This window comes from Ambystoma mexicanum, unplaced genomic scaffold (genome assembly GCF_040938575.1).
Source record: "Ambystoma mexicanum isolate Mex_15411 unplaced genomic scaffold, UKY_AmexF1_1 Mex_scaf48, whole genome shotgun sequence".
Classification (NCBI taxonomy): Eukaryota; Metazoa; Chordata; class Amphibia; order Caudata; family Ambystomatidae; genus Ambystoma; species Ambystoma mexicanum.
Window position 1 is genome coordinate 1,608,965 of NW_027182464.1, and position 20,147 is coordinate 1,629,111.

The window sequence follows — 20,147 nt, forward strand, 5'->3', positions numbered from 1 at the left end:
GTGCGCAATGGGGCAGCCTGGGTGCTGACACCTTAAGCCATCTCCTATTCTTGCCTTGTCCTTGATCCAGCCATGGGCCCACATGCACTCAGAGGTACAGAGTGTTTCTCATGTCTCTGGGTCTGCTGTGATGCTCTCACTCTTGCATCACCCAGCCATCGTGATGGGGAGAGGGGTGTCGATTTGCAAGCACCGTTGAGCATGAATCTTTTTATCTTTAAATATAATTGGCATTAAACCAAACCCTTTAGGACCAGATCAATAAAGCAGCAAAGAATGCTGATGTATTGCTGTTTGCCGCTTAATTCCATACCATCCGACATCTAAATGGTGTTTGGTCAAACGTTTGCCATATCAAATGTCCTTATGTTAAAGAGCAGAAAGTCCAGAGGTCCTAATCAATGGTTTGGTTGGCTCTCCCTTTGCGCTTGCCTTAAGGCGTCAGCCCGATTGCGCCCTGCAAGCAACCAGTGTTGGCCCATCCTTTAAGAGATTCTGAAGCTGATTTCAATGTTATTTTTGCTGCTGATTTAAGGATTGCTCAACCTTCGGCCCACGTCTAATTTCCTTGGCTATGCCCTTGACATCTTTTACAGCTTGTATTGGTGGGAGATGATGTGAGTTTATCAAGAGCAACGGGATATGAGGCATGTGGGCCATAAAAAACATGTCTAGGATCTTTTTTTATAAGAAAGTCTCTTTAAGTAGGGAACTTTGGACAACACTGCTGAGAGCAAAAGGATTACACAAAAGGTAAGCGGGTCAGTGGGTCAAGGGATAGCACATCTGACTGTGAGTCCGTTTATTGTAAGTCCAAATCCTACCTGTTTCAACATTTTTCCAGGCTTTTTGTTTCATTTCTTAACAGATCCATTCCTATGTACCTCAGCAAAACATGTACTAATATTGGAATGAAAATGGGAAAATAGAATTGGCCCCTGCTTCAAAGGATGACACGCACATTCGTAAAGCATTCACTATTTTTGGCACACGACAGGACAGAAACTTTCTTAATCTGCAAGTATTTATTTTTTAATACATCTTTTTTTAATGAAGATTGAAATTGTATTTTCATACATAATACACGACAACACAATACATTTTGGGCCAAATTCAACACTAATGCCTCGGGAGACTTTTACTTGTGAGTCCTATTGACTGAATGAACAGCCCCATCTCCTTCAATTTCTTGACTTGTACTTTTAGAAGTGGCACGCTGCTTTTGTTTTTTATCCCATTCTACCAAACTGAGTATTATCACTTTTCCTCTTGTTGTGCACTCCAGCGTCAACTGCTTTAAGGAGCTATTTGCAAACATCGCTCTGAACTACAGCTTTACTTGCTTCTAGGCCTTAATCTTTAATTGTGGCTTAGCAGTGTACTCCGGATTTGGCTGCTTTTAGTTGGTTAATTCTTTTTTTATTTCTGTAACTTTCAAACAGTCCGATTGTGAAATACCATTGTCACAATGTGCTGCAGTGCAGGAAAACTTAAAATGAATGGTAGGGAGAGGAAGAGGGAGGGGGGGGTTATGGGGGATGGGAAGGAGGGAGGGAGGGAGGGAGGAGAGAGAGACAGAGAGAGAGAAAACAAAGAAAATATGGTTTTCGGTGGCTATGTGTTTGCATGGAAAAGATTTTAGGCTTTTAATCATGTGGAAAGGGGCTCTGTGGCTGGCATGGCAGCCTGTTGATGCTTTGTTGAGTTGCTTGGAACATGCAAGGAAGGAGACCTGAAGCACTCCCGACCAGGTTGCATGTCTCCAAGTTACTGAAATCCCACAGACCTTCTCCCCGTGCCACAAAGTTCTGGGAGATGAGCTCTGCAGTTGTTCCCCACAAGTCGCCAAGCTCCCCAGATTTACTTTCTCAGAGTTGCTAGTTACTGCTACCCTACCTCGACCACTATATTTTGCCCAGATACTTGCTACTGTGGAGTAAGCAGGGGTAAGAAAGAGAGCGAGGGGGTTTGCCTATGCAAATCATCTGCCAGGATCCTACCTGGGAGGTCATTCCATCTCACCAGCTGACACCTGGGCAGCGGCAGGTAATTTGGAGAACAGATATATACGGACAGGCCACAAAGCAAAGGCTGAGCTGTTGATTGAGGATCCCTTTTGCCATGTCTCCCCAAGTTACAGAGGTCCAGAAAATTCCACCCTCAGCTCTCATAGAGAGGTCCTTGGCCGATCGTGGCCGATCAGAGGAGGGAAGTGTCGGAGGTGACTGCACACTGCCTCACCTTCACTGCTTTCTACAGTGGTAATGCTTTTGCAGAAGGGGCCTGTACAAGTGATTTTGTTCTGCGCTGTGGGAAAGTGACATTTATCCACTGACATTAACCAAACTACTTGCGCTGTTCAACGCACATGCATGCAGAGAAATAATGTTATGTTTTTTGGGGAAGATCTAGAGGGTCCTGCTGATGATTCTTTTAAGCTGTCTGCTACTCTTGCTTTTACATAGAGTCTTCCCTGCCCAGGAATGTTTAAGGTATACTGTATGTCCCTCCCTTACAATGAAAACTCTGTTGAAAGCACAGAGGTACATAGGAATGGATCTGTTAAGAAATGAGACAAAAAGCCTGGAAAATGTAGAAACAGGTAGTATTTGGACTTAGCACATTTGACTGTGAGTTAGTTTATTGTATCAGTTGACCCACTGACCCCCTTACCTTTTGTGTAATACTTTTGCTCTCAGTGGGGTTGCCCAAAGTTCCCTTCTTAAAGCGGCTTTCTTATAAAAAAATCCTAGACCTGCTTTTTGTGGCACACATGCCTCATATCCCGTTGCAGTTGATAAAGTCACATCATCTCCCACCAGTACAAGCTGTAAAAGATTTCCAGGGCTTATCCAAGCAAACTAGACGTGGGTCGAAGGTTGAGCAATCCTTAAATCAGCAGCAAAGTTAAAATTGAAATCAGCCTCAGAATCCTTTATAGGATGGTCCAACATCTGTTGCTTACAGGGCTCAATCGGACAGCCTCTGGTGCTGACTCCTTAAGCCACCTCCTGTTTTTGCCTTGTCCTTGATACAGCCATGGGCCCACATACACTCAGAGGTACCGAGTTTTTCTCATGTCTATTGGGTCTATTGTGATGCTCTCAGGCTTGTATGACCCAGCCATTGTGATGGGGAGGGGGTTTTCATTTTGCAAGCACCCTGGACCATTAATCTTTATATCTTTAAATATAATTGGCATTAAACTAAAACCCTTTAGGGCCAGATCAATACAGCAGCAAAGAATGCTTATTCGTTGTTGTTTGCCTCTTCATTTCATACCACCCGATATCTAAATGGTGTTTGGACTTTCTGCCCTCTGAAATAAGGACATTTGGTATGGCAAACCTTTGACCAGAGGTCCTAATCAATGGTTTGATTGACTCTCCCTTTGCGCTTGCTTCTGCAACACATGTACTAATATTGGAATGATAATGGGAAATTTAAATCGGCCCCTGCTCTAAAGGATGACACGCACATTCGTAAAGCATTCACTATTTTTGGAACATGACTGGACAGAAACTTTCTTAATTTGCAAGTGTTGATTTTTTAATAGATCTTTCTTTATTGAAGATTGAAATTGTATGTTCATTCATATTACACGACAACACAATGCATTTTGCGCCAAATTCAACACTAATGCCTCAGGAGCCTTTTACTTGTGAGTCCTCTTGACTGAATGAACAGCCCCGTCCCCTTCAATTTCTTGACTTGTACTTTTACAAGTGGCACGCTTCTTTTGTTTTTTTTTATCCCATTCTACCAAACTCAGTATTATCACTTTCCCCCTTGTTGTGCACTCCAGCGTAAACTGCTTTAAGGTGCTATTTGCAAATATCGCTCTGAACTACAGCTTTACTTGCTTCTGGGCCTTAATCTTTAAATGGGGCTGAGCAGTGTACTCCGGGTTTGGCTGCTTTTAGTTGGTTGATTTCTTTTTTGATTTCTGTAACTTTCAAACAGTCCCATTGTGAAATACCATTGCCACAATGTGCTGCAGTGCATGAAAACTTAAAATTAATGGTAGGGAGAGGGAGAGGGGCTGGGGGGAAGAGAGAGTGCGGGAGGGTGGGAGGGAGCGAGGGAAGGAGACAGGGAGGAGAGAGAGAGAAAACAAAGAAAATATGGTATTTGGGGGCTATGTATTTGCATGGAAAAGATTTTAGCCTTTTAATCAAGTGGAAAGGGGCTCTGTGGTTGGTATCTCAGCCTGTTGATGCTTTGTTGAGTTGCTTGGAACATGCAAGGAAGGAGACCTGAAGCACTCCCGACCAGGTTGCATGTCTCCAAGTTACTGAAATCCAACAGACCTCCTCCCTGTGCCACAAACTTCTGGGCACTGAGCTCTGCAGTTGTTCCCCACAGGTCGCCAAGTGTCCCAGATTTACTTTCTCAGAGTTGCTAGTTACTGCTACCCCACCTCGACCACTATATTTTCCCCAGATACTTGCTACTGTGGAGTAAGCAGGGCTAAGAGAGAGGGAGAGGGGGTGTGCCTATGCAAATCATCTGCCAGTATGCTTCCTGGGAGGTCATTCCATCTCACCATCTGACACCTGGGCAGCGGCAGGTAATTTGGAGAACAGACATATTCGGACAGGCCACAGAGCAAAAGCTGGGCCGTTGATTGAGGATCCCTTTAGCCATGTCTCCCTAAGTTACTGAGGTCCAGAAAAATTCCACCCTCAGCTCTTATAGAGAGGTCCTTGGCCGATCGTGGCCGATCAGGGTCGGGGGTGGGGGGACTGCACACTGCCTCACCTTTTCACTGCTTTCTACAGCGGTAATGCTTTTGCAGAAGGGGCCTGTACAAGTGATTTTGTCTGCGCTGTGGGAAAGTGACATTTATCCACTGACATTAACCAAATTACTTGTGCTGTTCAACGCACATACATGCATAGAAATCATGTTATGTTTTTTGGGGAAGGTCTAGAGGGTCCTGCTGATGATTTATTAAGCTGTCTGCTACTCTTGCTTTTACATAGTCTTCCCTGCCCAGGCATGTTTAAGGCATACTGTATGTCCCTCCATTACAATGAAAACTCTGTTGAAAGCACAGAGGTACATAGGAGTGGATCTGTTAAGAACTGAAACAAAAAGCCTGGAAAAATGTCGAAACGCGTAGGATTTGGACTTACAATTAAATGACTCACATTCAGATGTGCTATCCCTTGCCCCCCTGACCCCCTTTCCTTTTGTGTAATCCTTTTGTTCTCAGTAGGGTTTTCCAAAGTGGCTTTCAAATAAAAGATCATAGACCTGCATTTTGTGGCACACATGCCTCATATCCCGTTGCTCTTGATAAACTCACATCATCTCCCACCAATACAAGCTGTAAAAGATTTTCAGGGCTTAGCCAAGCAAACTAGACGCGGGTCGAAGGTTGAGCAATCCTTTAATCAGCAGCAAAGTTAACATTGAAATAAGCCTCAGAATCTCTTAAAGGATGGTCCAACATCTGTTGCTGGCAGTGCGCAATGGGGCAGCCTGGGTGCTGACACCTTAAGCCATCTCCTATTCTTGCCTTGTCCTTGATCCAGCCATGGGCCCACATGCACTCAGAGGTACAGAGTGTTTCTCATGTCTCTGGGTCTGCTGTGATGCTCTCACTCTTGCATCACCCAGCCATCGTGATGGGGAGAGGGGTGTCGATTTGCAAGCACCGTTGAGCATGAATCTTTTTATCTTTAAATATAATTGGCATTAAACCAAACCCTTTAGGACCAGATCAATAAAGCAGCAAAGAATGCTGATGTATTGCTGTTTGCCGCTTAATTCCATACCATCCGACATCTAAATGGTGTTTGGTCAAACGTTTGCCATATCAAATGTCCTTATGTTAAAGAGCAGAAAGTCCAGAGGTCCTAATCAATGGTTTGGTTGGCTCTCCCTTTGCGCTTGCCTTAAGGCGTCAGCCCGATTGCGCCCTGCAAGCAACCAGTGTTGGCCCATCCTTTAAGAGATTCTGAAGCTGATTTCAATGTTATTTTTGCTGCTGATTTAAGGATTGCTCAACCTTCGGCCCACGTCTAATTTCCTTGGCTATGCCCTTGACATCTTTTACAGCTTGTATTGGTGGGAGATGATGTGAGTTTATCAAGAGCAACGGGATATGAGGCATGTGGGCCATAAAAAACATGTCTAGGATCTTTTTTTATAAGAAAGTCTCTTTAAGTAGGGAACTTTGGACAACACTGCTGAGAGCAAAAGGATTACACAAAAGGTAAGCGGGTCAGTGGGTCAAGGGATAGCACATCTGACTGTGAGTCCGTTTATTGTAAGTCCAAATCCTACCTGTTTCAACATTTTTCCAGGCTTTTTGTTTCATTTCTTAACAGATCCATTCCTATGTACCTCAGCAAAACATGTACTAATATTGGAATGAAAATGGGAAAATAGAATTGGCCCCTGCTTCAAAGGATGACACGCACATTCGTAAAGCATTCACTATTTTTGGCACACGACAGGACAGAAACTTTCTTAATCTGCAAGTATTTATTTTTTAATACATCTTTTTTTAATGAAGATTGAAATTGTATTTTCATACATAATACACGACAACACAATACATTTTGGGCCAAATTCAACACTAATGCCTCGGGAGACTTTTACTTGTGAGTCCTATTGACTGAATGAACAGCCCCATCTCCTTCAATTTCTTGACTTGTACTTTTAGAAGTGGCACGCTGCTTTTGTTTTTTATCCCATTCTACCAAACTGAGTATTATCACTTTTCCTCTTGTTGTGCACTCCAGCGTCAACTGCTTTAAGGAGCTATTTGCAAACATCGCTCTGAACTACAGCTTTACTTGCTTCTAGGCCTTAATCTTTAATTGTGGCTTAGCAGTGTACTCCGGATTTGGCTGCTTTTAGTTGGTTAATTCTTTTTTTATTTCTGTAACTTTCAAACAGTCCGATTGTGAAATACCATTGTCACAATGTGCTGCAGTGCAGGAAAACTTAAAATGAATGGTAGGGAGAGGAAGAGGGAGGGGGGGGTTATGGGGGATGGGAAGGAGGGAGGGAGGGAGGGAGGAGAGAGAGACAGAGAGAGAGAAAACAAAGAAAATATGGTTTTCGGTGGCTATGTGTTTGCATGGAAAAGATTTTAGGCTTTTAATCATGTGGAAAGGGGCTCTGTGGCTGGCATGGCAGCCTGTTGATGCTTTGTTGAGTTGCTTGGAACATGCAAGGAAGGAGACCTGAAGCACTCCCGACCAGGTTGCATGTCTCCAAGTTACTGAAATCCCACAGACCTTCTCCCCGTGCCACAAAGTTCTGGGAGATGAGCTCTGCAGTTGTTCCCCACAAGTCGCCAAGCTCCCCAGATTTACTTTCTCAGAGTTGCTAGTTACTGCTACCCTACCTCGACCACTATATTTTGCCCAGATACTTGCTACTGTGGAGTAAGCAGGGGTAAGAAAGAGAGCGAGGGGGTTTGCCTATGCAAATCATCTGCCAGGATCCTACCTGGGAGGTCATTCCATCTCACCAGCTGACACCTGGGCAGCGGCAGGTAATTTGGAGAACAGATATATACGGACAGGCCACAAAGCAAAGGCTGAGCTGTTGATTGAGGATCCCTTTTGCCATGTCTCCCCAAGTTACAGAGGTCCAGAAAATTCCACCCTCAGCTCTCATAGAGAGGTCCTTGGCCGATCGTGGCCGATCAGAGGAGGGAAGTGTCGGAGGTGACTGCACACTGCCTCACCTTCACTGCTTTCTACAGTGGTAATGCTTTTGCAGAAGGGGCCTGTACAAGTGATTTTGTTCTGCGCTGTGGGAAAGTGACATTTATCCACTGACATTAACCAAACTACTTGCGCTGTTCAACGCACATGCATGCAGAGAAATAATGTTATGTTTTTTGGGGAAGATCTAGAGGGTCCTGCTGATGATTCTTTTAAGCTGTCTGCTACTCTTGCTTTTACATAGAGTCTTCCCTGCCCAGGAATGTTTAAGGTATACTGTATGTCCCTCCCTTACAATGAAAACTCTGTTGAAAGCACAGAGGTACATAGGAATGGATCTGTTAAGAAATGAGACAAAAAGCCTGGAAAATGTAGAAACAGGTAGTATTTGGACTTAGCACATTTGACTGTGAGTTAGTTTATTGTATCAGTTGACCCACTGACCCCCTTACCTTTTGTGTAATACTTTTGCTCTCAGTGGGGTTGCCCAAAGTTCCCTTCTTAAAGCGGCTTTCTTATAAAAAAATCCTAGACCTGCTTTTTGTGGCACACATGCCTCATATCCCGTTGCAGTTGATAAAGTCACATCATCTCCCACCAGTACAAGCTGTAAAAGATTTCCAGGGCTTATCCAAGCAAACTAGACGTGGGTCGAAGGTTGAGCAATCCTTAAATCAGCAGCAAAGTTAAAATTGAAATCAGCCTCAGAATCCTTTATAGGATGGTCCAACATCTGTTGCTTACAGGGCTCAATCGGACAGCCTCTGGTGCTGACTCCTTAAGCCACCTCCTGTTTTTGCCTTGTCCTTGATACAGCCATGGGCCCACATACACTCAGAGGTACCGAGTTTTTCTCATGTCTATTGGGTCTATTGTGATGCTCTCAGGCTTGTATGACCCAGCCATTGTGATGGGGAGGGGGTTTTCATTTTGCAAGCACCCTGGACCATTAATCTTTATATCTTTAAATATAATTGGCATTAAACTAAAACCCTTTAGGGCCAGATCAATACAGCAGCAAAGAATGCTTATTCGTTGTTGTTTGCCTCTTCATTTCATACCACCCGATATCTAAATGGTGTTTGGACTTTCTGCCCTCTGAAATAAGGACATTTGGTATGGCAAACCTTTGACCAGAGGTCCTAATCAATGGTTTGATTGACTCTCCCTTTGCGCTTGCTTCTGCAACACATGTACTAATATTGGAATGATAATGGGAAATTTAAATCGGCCCCTGCTCTAAAGGATGACACGCACATTCGTAAAGCATTCACTATTTTTGGAACATGACTGGACAGAAACTTTCTTAATTTGCAAGTGTTGATTTTTTAATAGATCTTTCTTTATTGAAGATTGAAATTGTATGTTCATTCATATTACACGACAACACAATGCATTTTGCGCCAAATTCAACACTAATGCCTCAGGAGCCTTTTACTTGTGAGTCCTCTTGACTGAATGAACAGCCCCGTCCCCTTCAATTTCTTGACTTGTACTTTTACAAGTGGCACGCTTCTTTTGTTTTTTTTTATCCCATTCTACCAAACTCAGTATTATCACTTTCCCCCTTGTTGTGCACTCCAGCGTAAACTGCTTTAAGGTGCTATTTGCAAATATCGCTCTGAACTACAGCTTTACTTGCTTCTGGGCCTTAATCTTTAAATGGGGCTGAGCAGTGTACTCCGGGTTTGGCTGCTTTTAGTTGGTTGATTTCTTTTTTGATTTCTGTAACTTTCAAACAGTCCCATTGTGAAATACCATTGCCACAATGTGCTGCAGTGCATGAAAACTTAAAATTAATGGTAGGGAGAGGGAGAGGGGCTGGGGGGAAGAGAGAGTGCGGGAGGGTGGGAGGGAGACAGGGAGGAGAGAGAGAGAAAACAAAGAAAATATGGTATTTGGGGGCTATGTATTTGCATGGAAAAGATTTTAGCCTTTTAATCAAGTGGAAAGGGGCTCTGTGGTTGGTATCTCAGCCTGTTGATGCTTTGTTGAGTTGCTTGGAACATGCAAGGAAGGAGACCTGAAGCACTCCCGACCAGGTTGCATGTCTCCAAGTTACTGAAATCCAACAGACCTCCTCCCTGTGCCACAAACTTCTGGGCACTGAGCTCTGCAGTTGTTCCCCACAGGTCGCCAAGTGTCCCAGATTTACTTTCTCAGAGTTGCTAGTTACTGCTACCCCACCTCGACCACTATATTTTCCCCAGATACTTGCTACTGTGGAGTAAGCAGGGCTAAGAGAGAGGGAGAGGGGGTGTGCCTATGCAAATCATCTGCCAGTATGCTTCCTGGGAGGTCATTCCATCTCACCATCTGACACCTGGGCAGCGGCAGGTAATTTGGAGAACAGACATATTCGGACAGGCCACAGAGCAAAAGCTGGGCCGTTGATTGAGGATCCCTTTAGCCATGTCTCCCTAAGTTACTGAGGTCCAGAAAAATTCCACCCTCAGCTCTTATAGAGAGGTCCTTGGCCGATCGTGGCCGATCAGGGTCGGGGGTGGGGGGACTGCACACTGCCTCACCTTTTCACTGCTTTCTACAGCGGTAATGCTTTTGCAGAAGGGGCCTGTACAAGTGATTTTGTCTGCGCTGTGGGAAAGTGACATTTATCCACTGACATTAACCAAATTACTTGTGCTGTTCAACGCACATACATGCATAGAAATCATGTTATGTTTTTTGGGGAAGGTCTAGAGGGTCCTGCTGATGATTTATTAAGCTGTCTGCTACTCTTGCTTTTACATAGTCTTCCCTGCCCAGGCATGTTTAAGGCATACTGTATGTCCCTCCATTACAATGAAAACTCTGTTGAAAGCACAGAGGTACATAGGAGTGGATCTGTTAAGAACTGAAACAAAAAGCCTGGAAAAATGTCGAAACGCGTAGGATTTGGACTTACAATTAAATGACTCACATTCAGATGTGCTATCCCTTGCCCCCCTGACCCCCTTTCCTTTTGTGTAATCCTTTTGTTCTCAGTAGGGTTTTCCAAAGTGGCTTTCAAATAAAAGATCATAGACCTGCATTTTGTGGCACACATGCCTCATATCCCGTTGCTCTTGATAAACTCACATCATCTCCCACCAATACAAGCTGTAAAAGATTTTCAGGGCTTAGCCAAGCAAACTAGACGCGGGTCGAAGGTTGAGCAATCCTTTAATCAGCAGCAAAGTTAACATTGAAATAAGCCTCAGAATCTCTTAAAGGATGGTCCAACATCTGTTGCTGGCAGTGCGCAATGGGGCAGCCTGGGTGCTGACACCTTAAGCCATCTCCTATTCTTGCCTTGTCCTTGATCCAGCCATGGGCCCACATGCACTCAGAGGTACAGAGTGTTTCTCATGTCTCTGGGTCTGCTGTGATGCTCTCACTCTTGCATCACCCAGCCATCGTGATGGGGAGAGGGGTGTCGATTTGCAAGCACCGTTGAGCATGAATCTTTTTATCTTTAAATATAATTGGCATTAAACCAAACCCTTTAGGACCAGATCAATAAAGCAGCAAAGAATGCTGATGTATTGCTGTTTGCCGCTTAATTCCATACCATCCGACATCTAAATGGTGTTTGGTCAAACGTTTGCCATATCAAATGTCCTTATGTTAAAGAGCAGAAAGTCCAGAGGTCCTAATCAATGGTTTGGTTGGCTCTCCCTTTGCGCTTGCCTTAAGGCGTCAGCCCGATTGCGCCCTGCAAGCAACCAGTGTTGGCCCATCCTTTAAGAGATTCTGAAGCTGATTTCAATGTTATTTTTGCTGCTGATTTAAGGATTGCTCAACCTTCGGCCCACGTCTAATTTCCTTGGCTATGCCCTTGACATCTTTTACAGCTTGTATTGGTGGGAGATGATGTGAGTTTATCAAGAGCAACGGGATATGAGGCATGTGGGCCATAAAAAACATGTCTAGGATCTTTTTTTATAAGAAAGTCTCTTTAAGTAGGGAACTTTGGACAACACTGCTGAGAGCAAAAGGATTACACAAAAGGTAAGCGGGTCAGTGGGTCAAGGGATAGCACATCTGACTGTGAGTCCGTTTATTGTAAGTCCAAATCCTACCTGTTTCAACATTTTTCCAGGCTTTTTGTTTCATTTCTTAACAGATCCATTCCTATGTACCTCAGCAAAACATGTACTAATATTGGAATGAAAATGGGAAAATAGAATTGGCCCCTGCTTCAAAGGATGACACGCACATTCGTAAAGCATTCACTATTTTTGGCACACGACAGGACAGAAACTTTCTTAATCTGCAAGTATTTATTTTTTAATACATCTTTTTTTAATGAAGATTGAAATTGTATTTTCATACATAATACACGACAACACAATACATTTTGGGCCAAATTCAACACTAATGCCTCGGGAGACTTTTACTTGTGAGTCCTATTGACTGAATGAACAGCCCCATCTCCTTCAATTTCTTGACTTGTACTTTTAGAAGTGGCACGCTGCTTTTGTTTTTTATCCCATTCTACCAAACTGAGTATTATCACTTTTCCTCTTGTTGTGCACTCCAGCGTCAACTGCTTTAAGGAGCTATTTGCAAACATCGCTCTGAACTACAGCTTTACTTGCTTCTAGGCCTTAATCTTTAATTGTGGCTTAGCAGTGTACTCCGGATTTGGCTGCTTTTAGTTGGTTAATTCTTTTTTTATTTCTGTAACTTTCAAACAGTCCCATTGTGAAATACCATTGTCACAATGTGCTGCAGTGCAGGAAAACTTAAAATGAATGGTAGGGAGGGGGGGGTTATGGGGGAGGGAGGGAGGAGAGAGAGACAGAGAGAGAGAAAACAAAGAAAATATGGTTTTCGGTGGCTATGTGTTTGCATGGAAAAGATTTTAGGCTTTTAATCATGTGGAAAGGGGCTCTGTGGCTGGCATGGCAGCCTGTTGATGCTTTGTTGAGTTGCTTGGAACATGCAAGGAAGGAGACCTGAAGCACTCCCGACCAGGTTGCATGTCTCCAAGTTACTGAAATCCCACAGACCTTCTCCCCGTGCCACAAAGTTCTGGGAGATGAGCTCTGCAGTTGTTCCCCACAAGTCGCCAAGCTCCCCAGATTTACTTTCTCAGAGTTGCTAGTTACTGCTACCCTACCTCGACCACTATATTTTGCCCAGATACTTGCTACTGTGGAGTAAGCAGGGGTAAGAAAGAGAGCGAGGGGGTTTGCCTATGCAAATCATCTGCCAGGATCCTACCTGGGAGGTCATTCCATCTCACCAGCTGACACCTGGGCAGCGGCAGGTAATTTGGAGAACAGATATATACGGACAGGCCACAAAGCAAAGGCTGAGCTGTTGATTGAGGATCCCTTTTGCCATGTCTCCCCAAGTTACAGAGGTCCAGAAAATTCCACCCTCAGCTCTCATAGAGAGGTCCTTGGCCGATCGTGGCCGATCAGAGGAGGGAAGTGTCGGAGGTGACTGCACACTGCCTCACCTTCACTGCTTTCTACAGTGGTAATGCTTTTGCAGAAGGGGCCTGTACAAGTGATTTTGTTCTGCGCTGTGGGAAAGTGACATTTATCCACTGACATTAACCAAACTACTTGCGCTGTTCAACGCACATGCATGCAGAGAAATAATGTTATGTTTTTTGGGGAAGATCTAGAGGGTCCTGCTGATGATTCTTTTAAGCTGTCTGCTACTCTTGCTTTTACATAGAGTCTTCCCTGCCCAGGAATGTTTAAGGTATACTGTATGTCCCTCCCTTACAATGAAAACTCTGTTGAAAGCACAGAGGTACATAGGAATGGATCTGTTAAGAAATGAGACAAAAAGCCTGGAAAATGTAGAAACAGGTAGTATTTGGACTTAGCACATTTGACTGTGAGTTAGTTTATTGTATCAGTTGACCCACTGACCCCCTTACCTTTTGTGTAATACTTTTGCTCTCAGTGGGGTTGCCCAAAGTTCCCTTCTTAAAGCGGCTTTCTTATAAAAAAATCCTAGACCTGCTTTTTGTGGCACACATGCCTCATATCCCGTTGCAGTTGATAAAGTCACATCATCTCCCACCAGTACAAGCTGTAAAAGATTTCCAGGGCTTATCCAAGCAAACTAGACGTGGGTCGAAGGTTGAGCAATCCTTAAATCAGCAGCAAAGTTAAAATTGAAATCAGCCTCAGAATCCTTTATAGGATGGTCCAACATCTGTTGCTTACAGGGCTCAATCGGACAGCCTCTGGTGCTGACTCCTTAAGCCACCTCCTGTTTTTGCCTTGTCCTTGATACAGCCATGGGCCCACATACACTCAGAGGTACCGAGTTTTTCTCATGTCTATTGGGTCTATTGTGATGCTCTCAGGCTTGTATGACCCAGCCATTGTGATGGGGAGGGGGTTTTCATTTTGCAAGCACCCTGGACCATTAATCTTTATATCTTTAAATATAATTGGCATTAAACTAAAACCCTTTAGGGCCAGATCAATACAGCAGCAAAGAATGCTTATTCGTTGTTGTTTGCCTCTTCATTTCATACCACCCGATATCTAAATGGTGTTTGGACTTTCTGCCCTCTGAAATAAGGACATTTGGTATGGCAAACCTTTGACCAGAGGTCCTAATCAATGGTTTGATTGACTCTCCCTTTGCGCTTGCTTCTGCAACACATGTACTAATATTGGAATGATAATGGGAAATTTAAATCGGCCCCTGCTCTAAAGGATGACACGCACATTCGTAAAGCATTCACTATTTTTGGAACATGACTGGACAGAAACTTTCTTAATTTGCAAGTGTTGATTTTTTAATAGATCTTTCTTTATTGAAGATTGAAATTGTATGTTCATTCATATTACACGACAACACAATGCATTTTGCGCCAAATTCAACACTAATGCCTCAGGAGCCTTTTACTTGTGAGTCCTCTTGACTGAATGAACAGCCCCGTCCCCTTCAATTTCTTGACTTGTACTTTTACAAGTGGCACGCTTCTTTTGTTTTTTTTTATCCCATTCTACCAAACTCAGTATTATCACTTTCCCCCTTGTTGTGCACTCCAGCGTAAACTGCTTTAAGGTGCTATTTGCAAATATCGCTCTGAACTACAGCTTTACTTGCTTCTGGGCCTTAATCTTTAAATGGGGCTGAGCAGTGTACTCCGGGTTTGGCTGCTTTTAGTTGGTTGATTTCTTTTTTGATTTCTGTAACTTTCAAACAGTCCCATTGTGAAATACCATTGCCACAATGTGCTGCAGTGCATGAAAACTTAAAATTAATGGTAGGGAGAGGGAGAGGGGCTGGGGGGAAGAGAGAGTGCGGGAGGGTGGGAGGGAGCGAGGGAAGGAGACAGGGAGGAGAGAGAGAGAAAACAAAGAAAATATGGTATTTGGGGGCTATGTATTTGCATGGAAAAGATTTTAGCCTTTTAATCAAGTGGAAAGGGGCTCTGTGGTTGGTATCTCAGCCTGTTGATGCTTTGTTGAGTTGCTTGGAACATGCAAGGAAGGAGACCTGAAGCACTCCCGACCAGGTTGCATGTCTCCAAGTTACTGAAATCCAACAGACCTCCTCCCTGTGCCACAAACTTCTGGGCACTGAGCTCTGCAGTTGTTCCCCACAGGTCGCCAAGTGTCCCAGATTTACTTTCTCAGAGTTGCTAGTTACTGCTACCCCACCTCGACCACTATATTTTCCCCAGATACTTGCTACTGTGGAGTAAGCAGGGCTAAGAGAGAGGGAGAGGGGGTGTGCCTATGCAAATCATCTGCCAGTATGCTTCCTGGGAGGTCATTCCATCTCACCATCTGACACCTGGGCAGCGGCAGGTAATTTGGAGAACAGACATATTCGGACAGGCCACAGAGCAAAAGCTGGGCCGTTGATTGAGGATCCCTTTAGCCATGTCTCCCTAAGTTACTGAGGTCCAGAAAAATTCCACCCTCAGCTCTTATAGAGAGGTCCTTGGCCGATCGTGGCCGATCAGGGTCGGGGGTGGGGGGACTGCACACTGCCTCACCTTTTCACTGCTTTCTACAGCGGTAATGCTTTTGCAGAAGGGGCCTGTACAAGTGATTTTGTCTGCGCTGTGGGAAAGTGACATTTATCCACTGACATTAACCAAATTACTTGTGCTGTTCAACGCACATACATGCATAGAAATCATGTTATGTTTTTTGGGGAAGGTCTAGAGGGTCCTGCTGATGATTTATTAAGCTGTCTGCTACTCTTGCTTTTACATAGTCTTCCCTGCCCAGGCATGTTTAAGGCATACTGTATGTCCCTCCATTACAATGAAAACTCTGTTGAAAGCACAGAGGTACATAGGAGTGGATCTGTTAAGAACTGAAACAAAAAGCCTGGAAAAATGTCGAAACGCGTAGGATTTGGACTTACAATTAAATGACTCACATTCAGATGTGCTATCCCTTGCCCCCCTGACCCCCTTTCCTTTTGTGTAATCCTTTTGTTCTCAGTAGGGTTTTCCAAAGTGGCTTTCAAATAAAAGATCATAGACCTGCATTTTGTGGCACACATGCCTCATATCCCGTTGCTCTTGATAAACTCACATCATCTCCCACCAATACAAGCTGTAAAAGATTTTCAGGGCTTAGCCAAGCAAACTAGACGCGGGTCGAAGGTTGAGCAATCCTTTAATCAGCAGCAAAGTTAACATTGAAATAAGCCTCAGAATCTCTTAAAGGATGGTCCAACATCTGTTGCTGGCAGTGCGCAATGGGGCAGCCTGGGTGCTGACACCTTAAGCCATCTCCTATTCTTGCCTTGTCCTTGATCCAGCCATGGGCCCACATGCACTCAGAGGTACAGAGTGTTTCTCATGTCTCTGGGTCTGCTGTGATGCTCTCACTCTTGCATCACCCAGCCATCGTGATGGGGAGAGGGGTGTCGATTTGCAAGCACCGTTGAGCATGAATCTTTTTATCTTTAAATATAATTGGCATTAAACCAAACCCTTTAGGACCAGATCAATAAAGCAGCAAAGAATGCTGATGTATTGCTGTTTGCCGCTTAATTCCATACCATCCGACATCTAAATGGTGTTTGGTCAAACGTTTGCCATATCAAATGTCCTTATGTTAAAGAGCAGAAAGTCCAGAGGTCCTAATCAATGGTTTGGTTGGCTCTCCCTTTGCGCTTGCCTTAAGGCGTCAGCCCGATTGCGCCCTGCAAGCAACCAGTGTTGGCCCATCCTTTAAGAGATTCTGAAGCTGATTTCAATGTTATTTTTGCTGCTGATTTAAGGATTGCTCAACCTTCGGCCCACGTCTAATTTCCTTGGCTATGCCCTTGACATCTTTTACAGCTTGTATTGGTGGGAGATGATGTGAGTTTATCAAGAGCAACGGGATATGAGGCATGTGGGCCATAAAAAACATGTCTAGGATCTTTTTTTATAAGAAAGTCTCTTTAAGTAGGGAACTTTGGACAACACTGCTGAGAGCAAAAGGATTACACAAAAGGTAAGCGGGTCAGTGGGTCAAGGGATAGCACATCTGACTGTGAGTCCGTTTATTGTAAGTCCAAATCCTACCTGTTTCAACATTTTTCCAGGCTTTTTGTTTCATTTCTTAACAGATCCATTCCTATGTACCTCAGCAAAACATGTACTAATATTGGAATGAAAATGGGAAAATAGAATTGGCCCCTGCTTCAAAGGATGACACGCACATTCGTAAAGCATTCACTATTTTTGGCACACGACAGGACAGAAACTTTCTTAATCTGCAAGTATTTATTTTTTAATACATCTTTTTTTAATGAAGATTGAAATTGTATTTTCATACATAATACACGACAACACAATACATTTTGGGCCAAATTCAACACTAATGCCTCGGGAGACTTTTACTTGTGAGTCCTATTGACTGAATGAACAGCCCCATCTCCTTCAATTTCTTGACTTGTACTTTTAGAAGTGGCACGCTGCTTTTGTTTTTTATCCCATTCTACCAAACTGAGTATTATCACTTTTCCTCTTGTTGTGCACTCCAGCGTCAACTGCTTTAAGGAGCTATTTGCAAACATCGCTCTGAACTACAGCTTTACTTGCTTCTAGGCCTTAATCTTTAATTGTGGCTTAGCAGTGTACTCCGGATTTGGCTGCTTTTAGTTGGTTAATTCTTTTTTTATTTCTGTAACTTTCAAACAGTCCGATTGTGAAATACCATTGTCACAATGTGCTGCAGTGCAGGAAAACTTAAAATGAATGGTAGGGAGAGGAAGAGGGAGGGGGGGGTTATGGGGGATGGGAAGGAGGGAGGGAGGGAGGGAGGAGAGAGAGACAGAGAGAGAGAAAACAAAGAAAATATGGTTTTCGGTGGCTATGTGTTTGCATGGAAAAGATTTTAGGCTTTTAATCATGTGGAAAGGGGCTCTGTGGCTGGCATGGCAGCCTGTTGATGCTTTGTTGAGTTGCTTGGAACATGCAAGGAAGGAGACCTGAAGCACTCCCGACCAGGTTGCATGTCTCCAAGTTACTGAAATCCCACAGACCTTCTCCCCGTGCCACAAAGTTCTGGGAGATGAGCTCTGCAGTTGTTCCCCACAAGTCGCCAAGCTCCCCAGATTTACTTTCTCAGAGTTGCTAGTTACTGCTACCCTACCTCGACCACTATATTTTGCCCAGATACTTGCTACTGTGGAGTAAGCAGGGGTAAGAAAGAGAGCGAGGGGGTTTGCCTATGCAAATCATCTGCCAGGATCCTACCTGGGAGGTCATTCCATCTCACCAGCTGACACCTGGGCAGCGGCAGGTAATTTGGAGAACAGATATATACGGACAGGCCACAAAGCAAAGGCTGAGCTGTTGATTGAGGATCCCTTTTGCCATGTCTCCCCAAGTTACAGAGGTCCAGAAAATTCCACCCTCAGCTCTCATAGAGAGGTCCTTGGCCGATCGTGGCCGATCAGAGGAGGGAAGTGTCGGAGGTGACTGCACACTGCCTCACCTTCACTGCTTTCTACAGTGGTAATGCTTTTGCAGAAGGGGCCTGTACAAGTGATTTTGTTCTGCGCTGTGGGAAAGTGACATTTATCCACTGACATTAACCAAACTACTTGCGCTGTTCAACGCACATGCATGCAGAGAAATAATGTTATGTTTTTTGGGGAAGATCTAGAGGGTCCTGCTGATGATTCTTTTAAGCTGTCTGCTACTCTTGCTTTTACATAGAGTCTTCCCTGCCCAGGAATGTTTAAGGTATACTGTATGTCCCTCCCTTACAATGAAAACTCTGTTGAAAGCACAGAGGTACATAGGAATGGATCTGTTAAGAAATGAGACAAAAAGCCTGGAAAATGTAGAAACAGGTAGTATTTGGACTTAGCACATTTGACTGTGAGTTAGTTTATTGTATCAGTTGACCCACTGACCCCCTTACCTTTTGTGTAATACTTTTGCTCTCAGTGGGGTTGCCCAAAGTTCCCTTCTTAAAGCGGCTTTCTTATAAAAAAATCCTAGACCTGCTTTTTGTGGCACACATGCCTCATATCCCGTTGCAGTTGATAAAGTCACATCATCTCCCACCAGTACAAGCTGTAAAAGATTTCCAGGGCTTATCCAAGCAAACTAGACGTGGGTCGAAGGTTGAGCAATCCTTAAATCAGCAGCAAAGTTAAAATTGAAATCAGCCTCAGAATCCTTTATAGGATGGTCCAACATCTGTTGCTTACAGGGCTCAATCGGACAGCCTCTGGTGCTGACTCCTTAAGCCACCTCCTGTTTTTGCCTTGTCCTTGATACAGCCATGGGCCCACATACACTCAGAGGTACCGAGTTTTTCTCATGTCTATTGGGTCTATTGTGATGCTCTCAGGCTTGTATGACCCAGCCATTGTGATGGGGAGGGGGTTTTCATTTTGCAAGCACCCTGGACCATTAATCTTTATATCTTTAAATATAATTGGCATTAAACTAAAACCCTTTAGGGCCAGATCAATACAGCAGCAAAGAATGCTTATTCGTTGTTGTTTGCCTCTTCATTTCATACCACCCGATATCTAAATGGTGTTTGGACTTTCTGCCCTCTGAAATAAGGACATTTGGTATGGCAAACCTTTGACCAGAGGTCCTAATCAATGGTTTGATTGACTCTCCCTTTGCGCTTGCTTCTGCAACACATGTACTAATATTGGAATGATAATGGGAAATTTAAATCGGCCCCTGCTCTAAAGGATGACACGCACATTCGTAAAGCATTCACTATTTTTGGAACATGACTGGACAGAAACTTTCTTAATTTGCAAGTGTTGATTTTTTAATAGATCTTTCTTTATTGAAGATTGAAATTGTATGTTCATTCATATTACACGACAACACAATGCATTTTGCGCCAAATTCAACACTAATGCCTCAGGAGCCTTTTACTTGTGAGTCCTCTTGACTGAATGAACAGCCCCGTCCCCTTCAATTTCTTGACTTGTACTTTTACAAGTGGCACGCTTCTTTTGTTTTTTTTTATCCCATTCTACCAAACTCAGTATTAT

At 43.9% G+C, this 20,147-nt stretch overlaps 4 non-coding genes across 4 annotated transcripts; all 4 read left to right on the plus strand.

The window, feature by feature from the left end:
- The first annotated feature begins 3,395 nt into the window (after window positions 1-3,395).
- On the plus strand, window positions 3,396-3,502 carry LOC138560741 (U6 spliceosomal RNA). Its single transcript, XR_011299207.1, has one exon. It is a non-coding gene; the product is annotated as a U6 spliceosomal RNA (small nuclear RNA).
- Window positions 3,503-8,865: 5,363 nt separating this feature from the next.
- Window positions 8,866-8,972, plus strand: LOC138560742 (U6 spliceosomal RNA). Its single transcript, XR_011299208.1, has one exon. It is a non-coding gene; the product is annotated as a U6 spliceosomal RNA (small nuclear RNA).
- Window positions 8,973-14,294: 5,322 nt separating this feature from the next.
- Window positions 14,295-14,401, plus strand: LOC138560743 (U6 spliceosomal RNA). Its single transcript, XR_011299209.1, has one exon. It is a non-coding gene; the product is annotated as a U6 spliceosomal RNA (small nuclear RNA).
- Window positions 14,402-19,764: 5,363 nt separating this feature from the next.
- LOC138560744 (U6 spliceosomal RNA) lies at window positions 19,765-19,871 on the plus strand. Its single transcript, XR_011299210.1, has one exon. It is a non-coding gene; the product is annotated as a U6 spliceosomal RNA (small nuclear RNA).
- The last annotated feature ends 276 nt before the right edge of the window (window positions 19,872-20,147 follow it).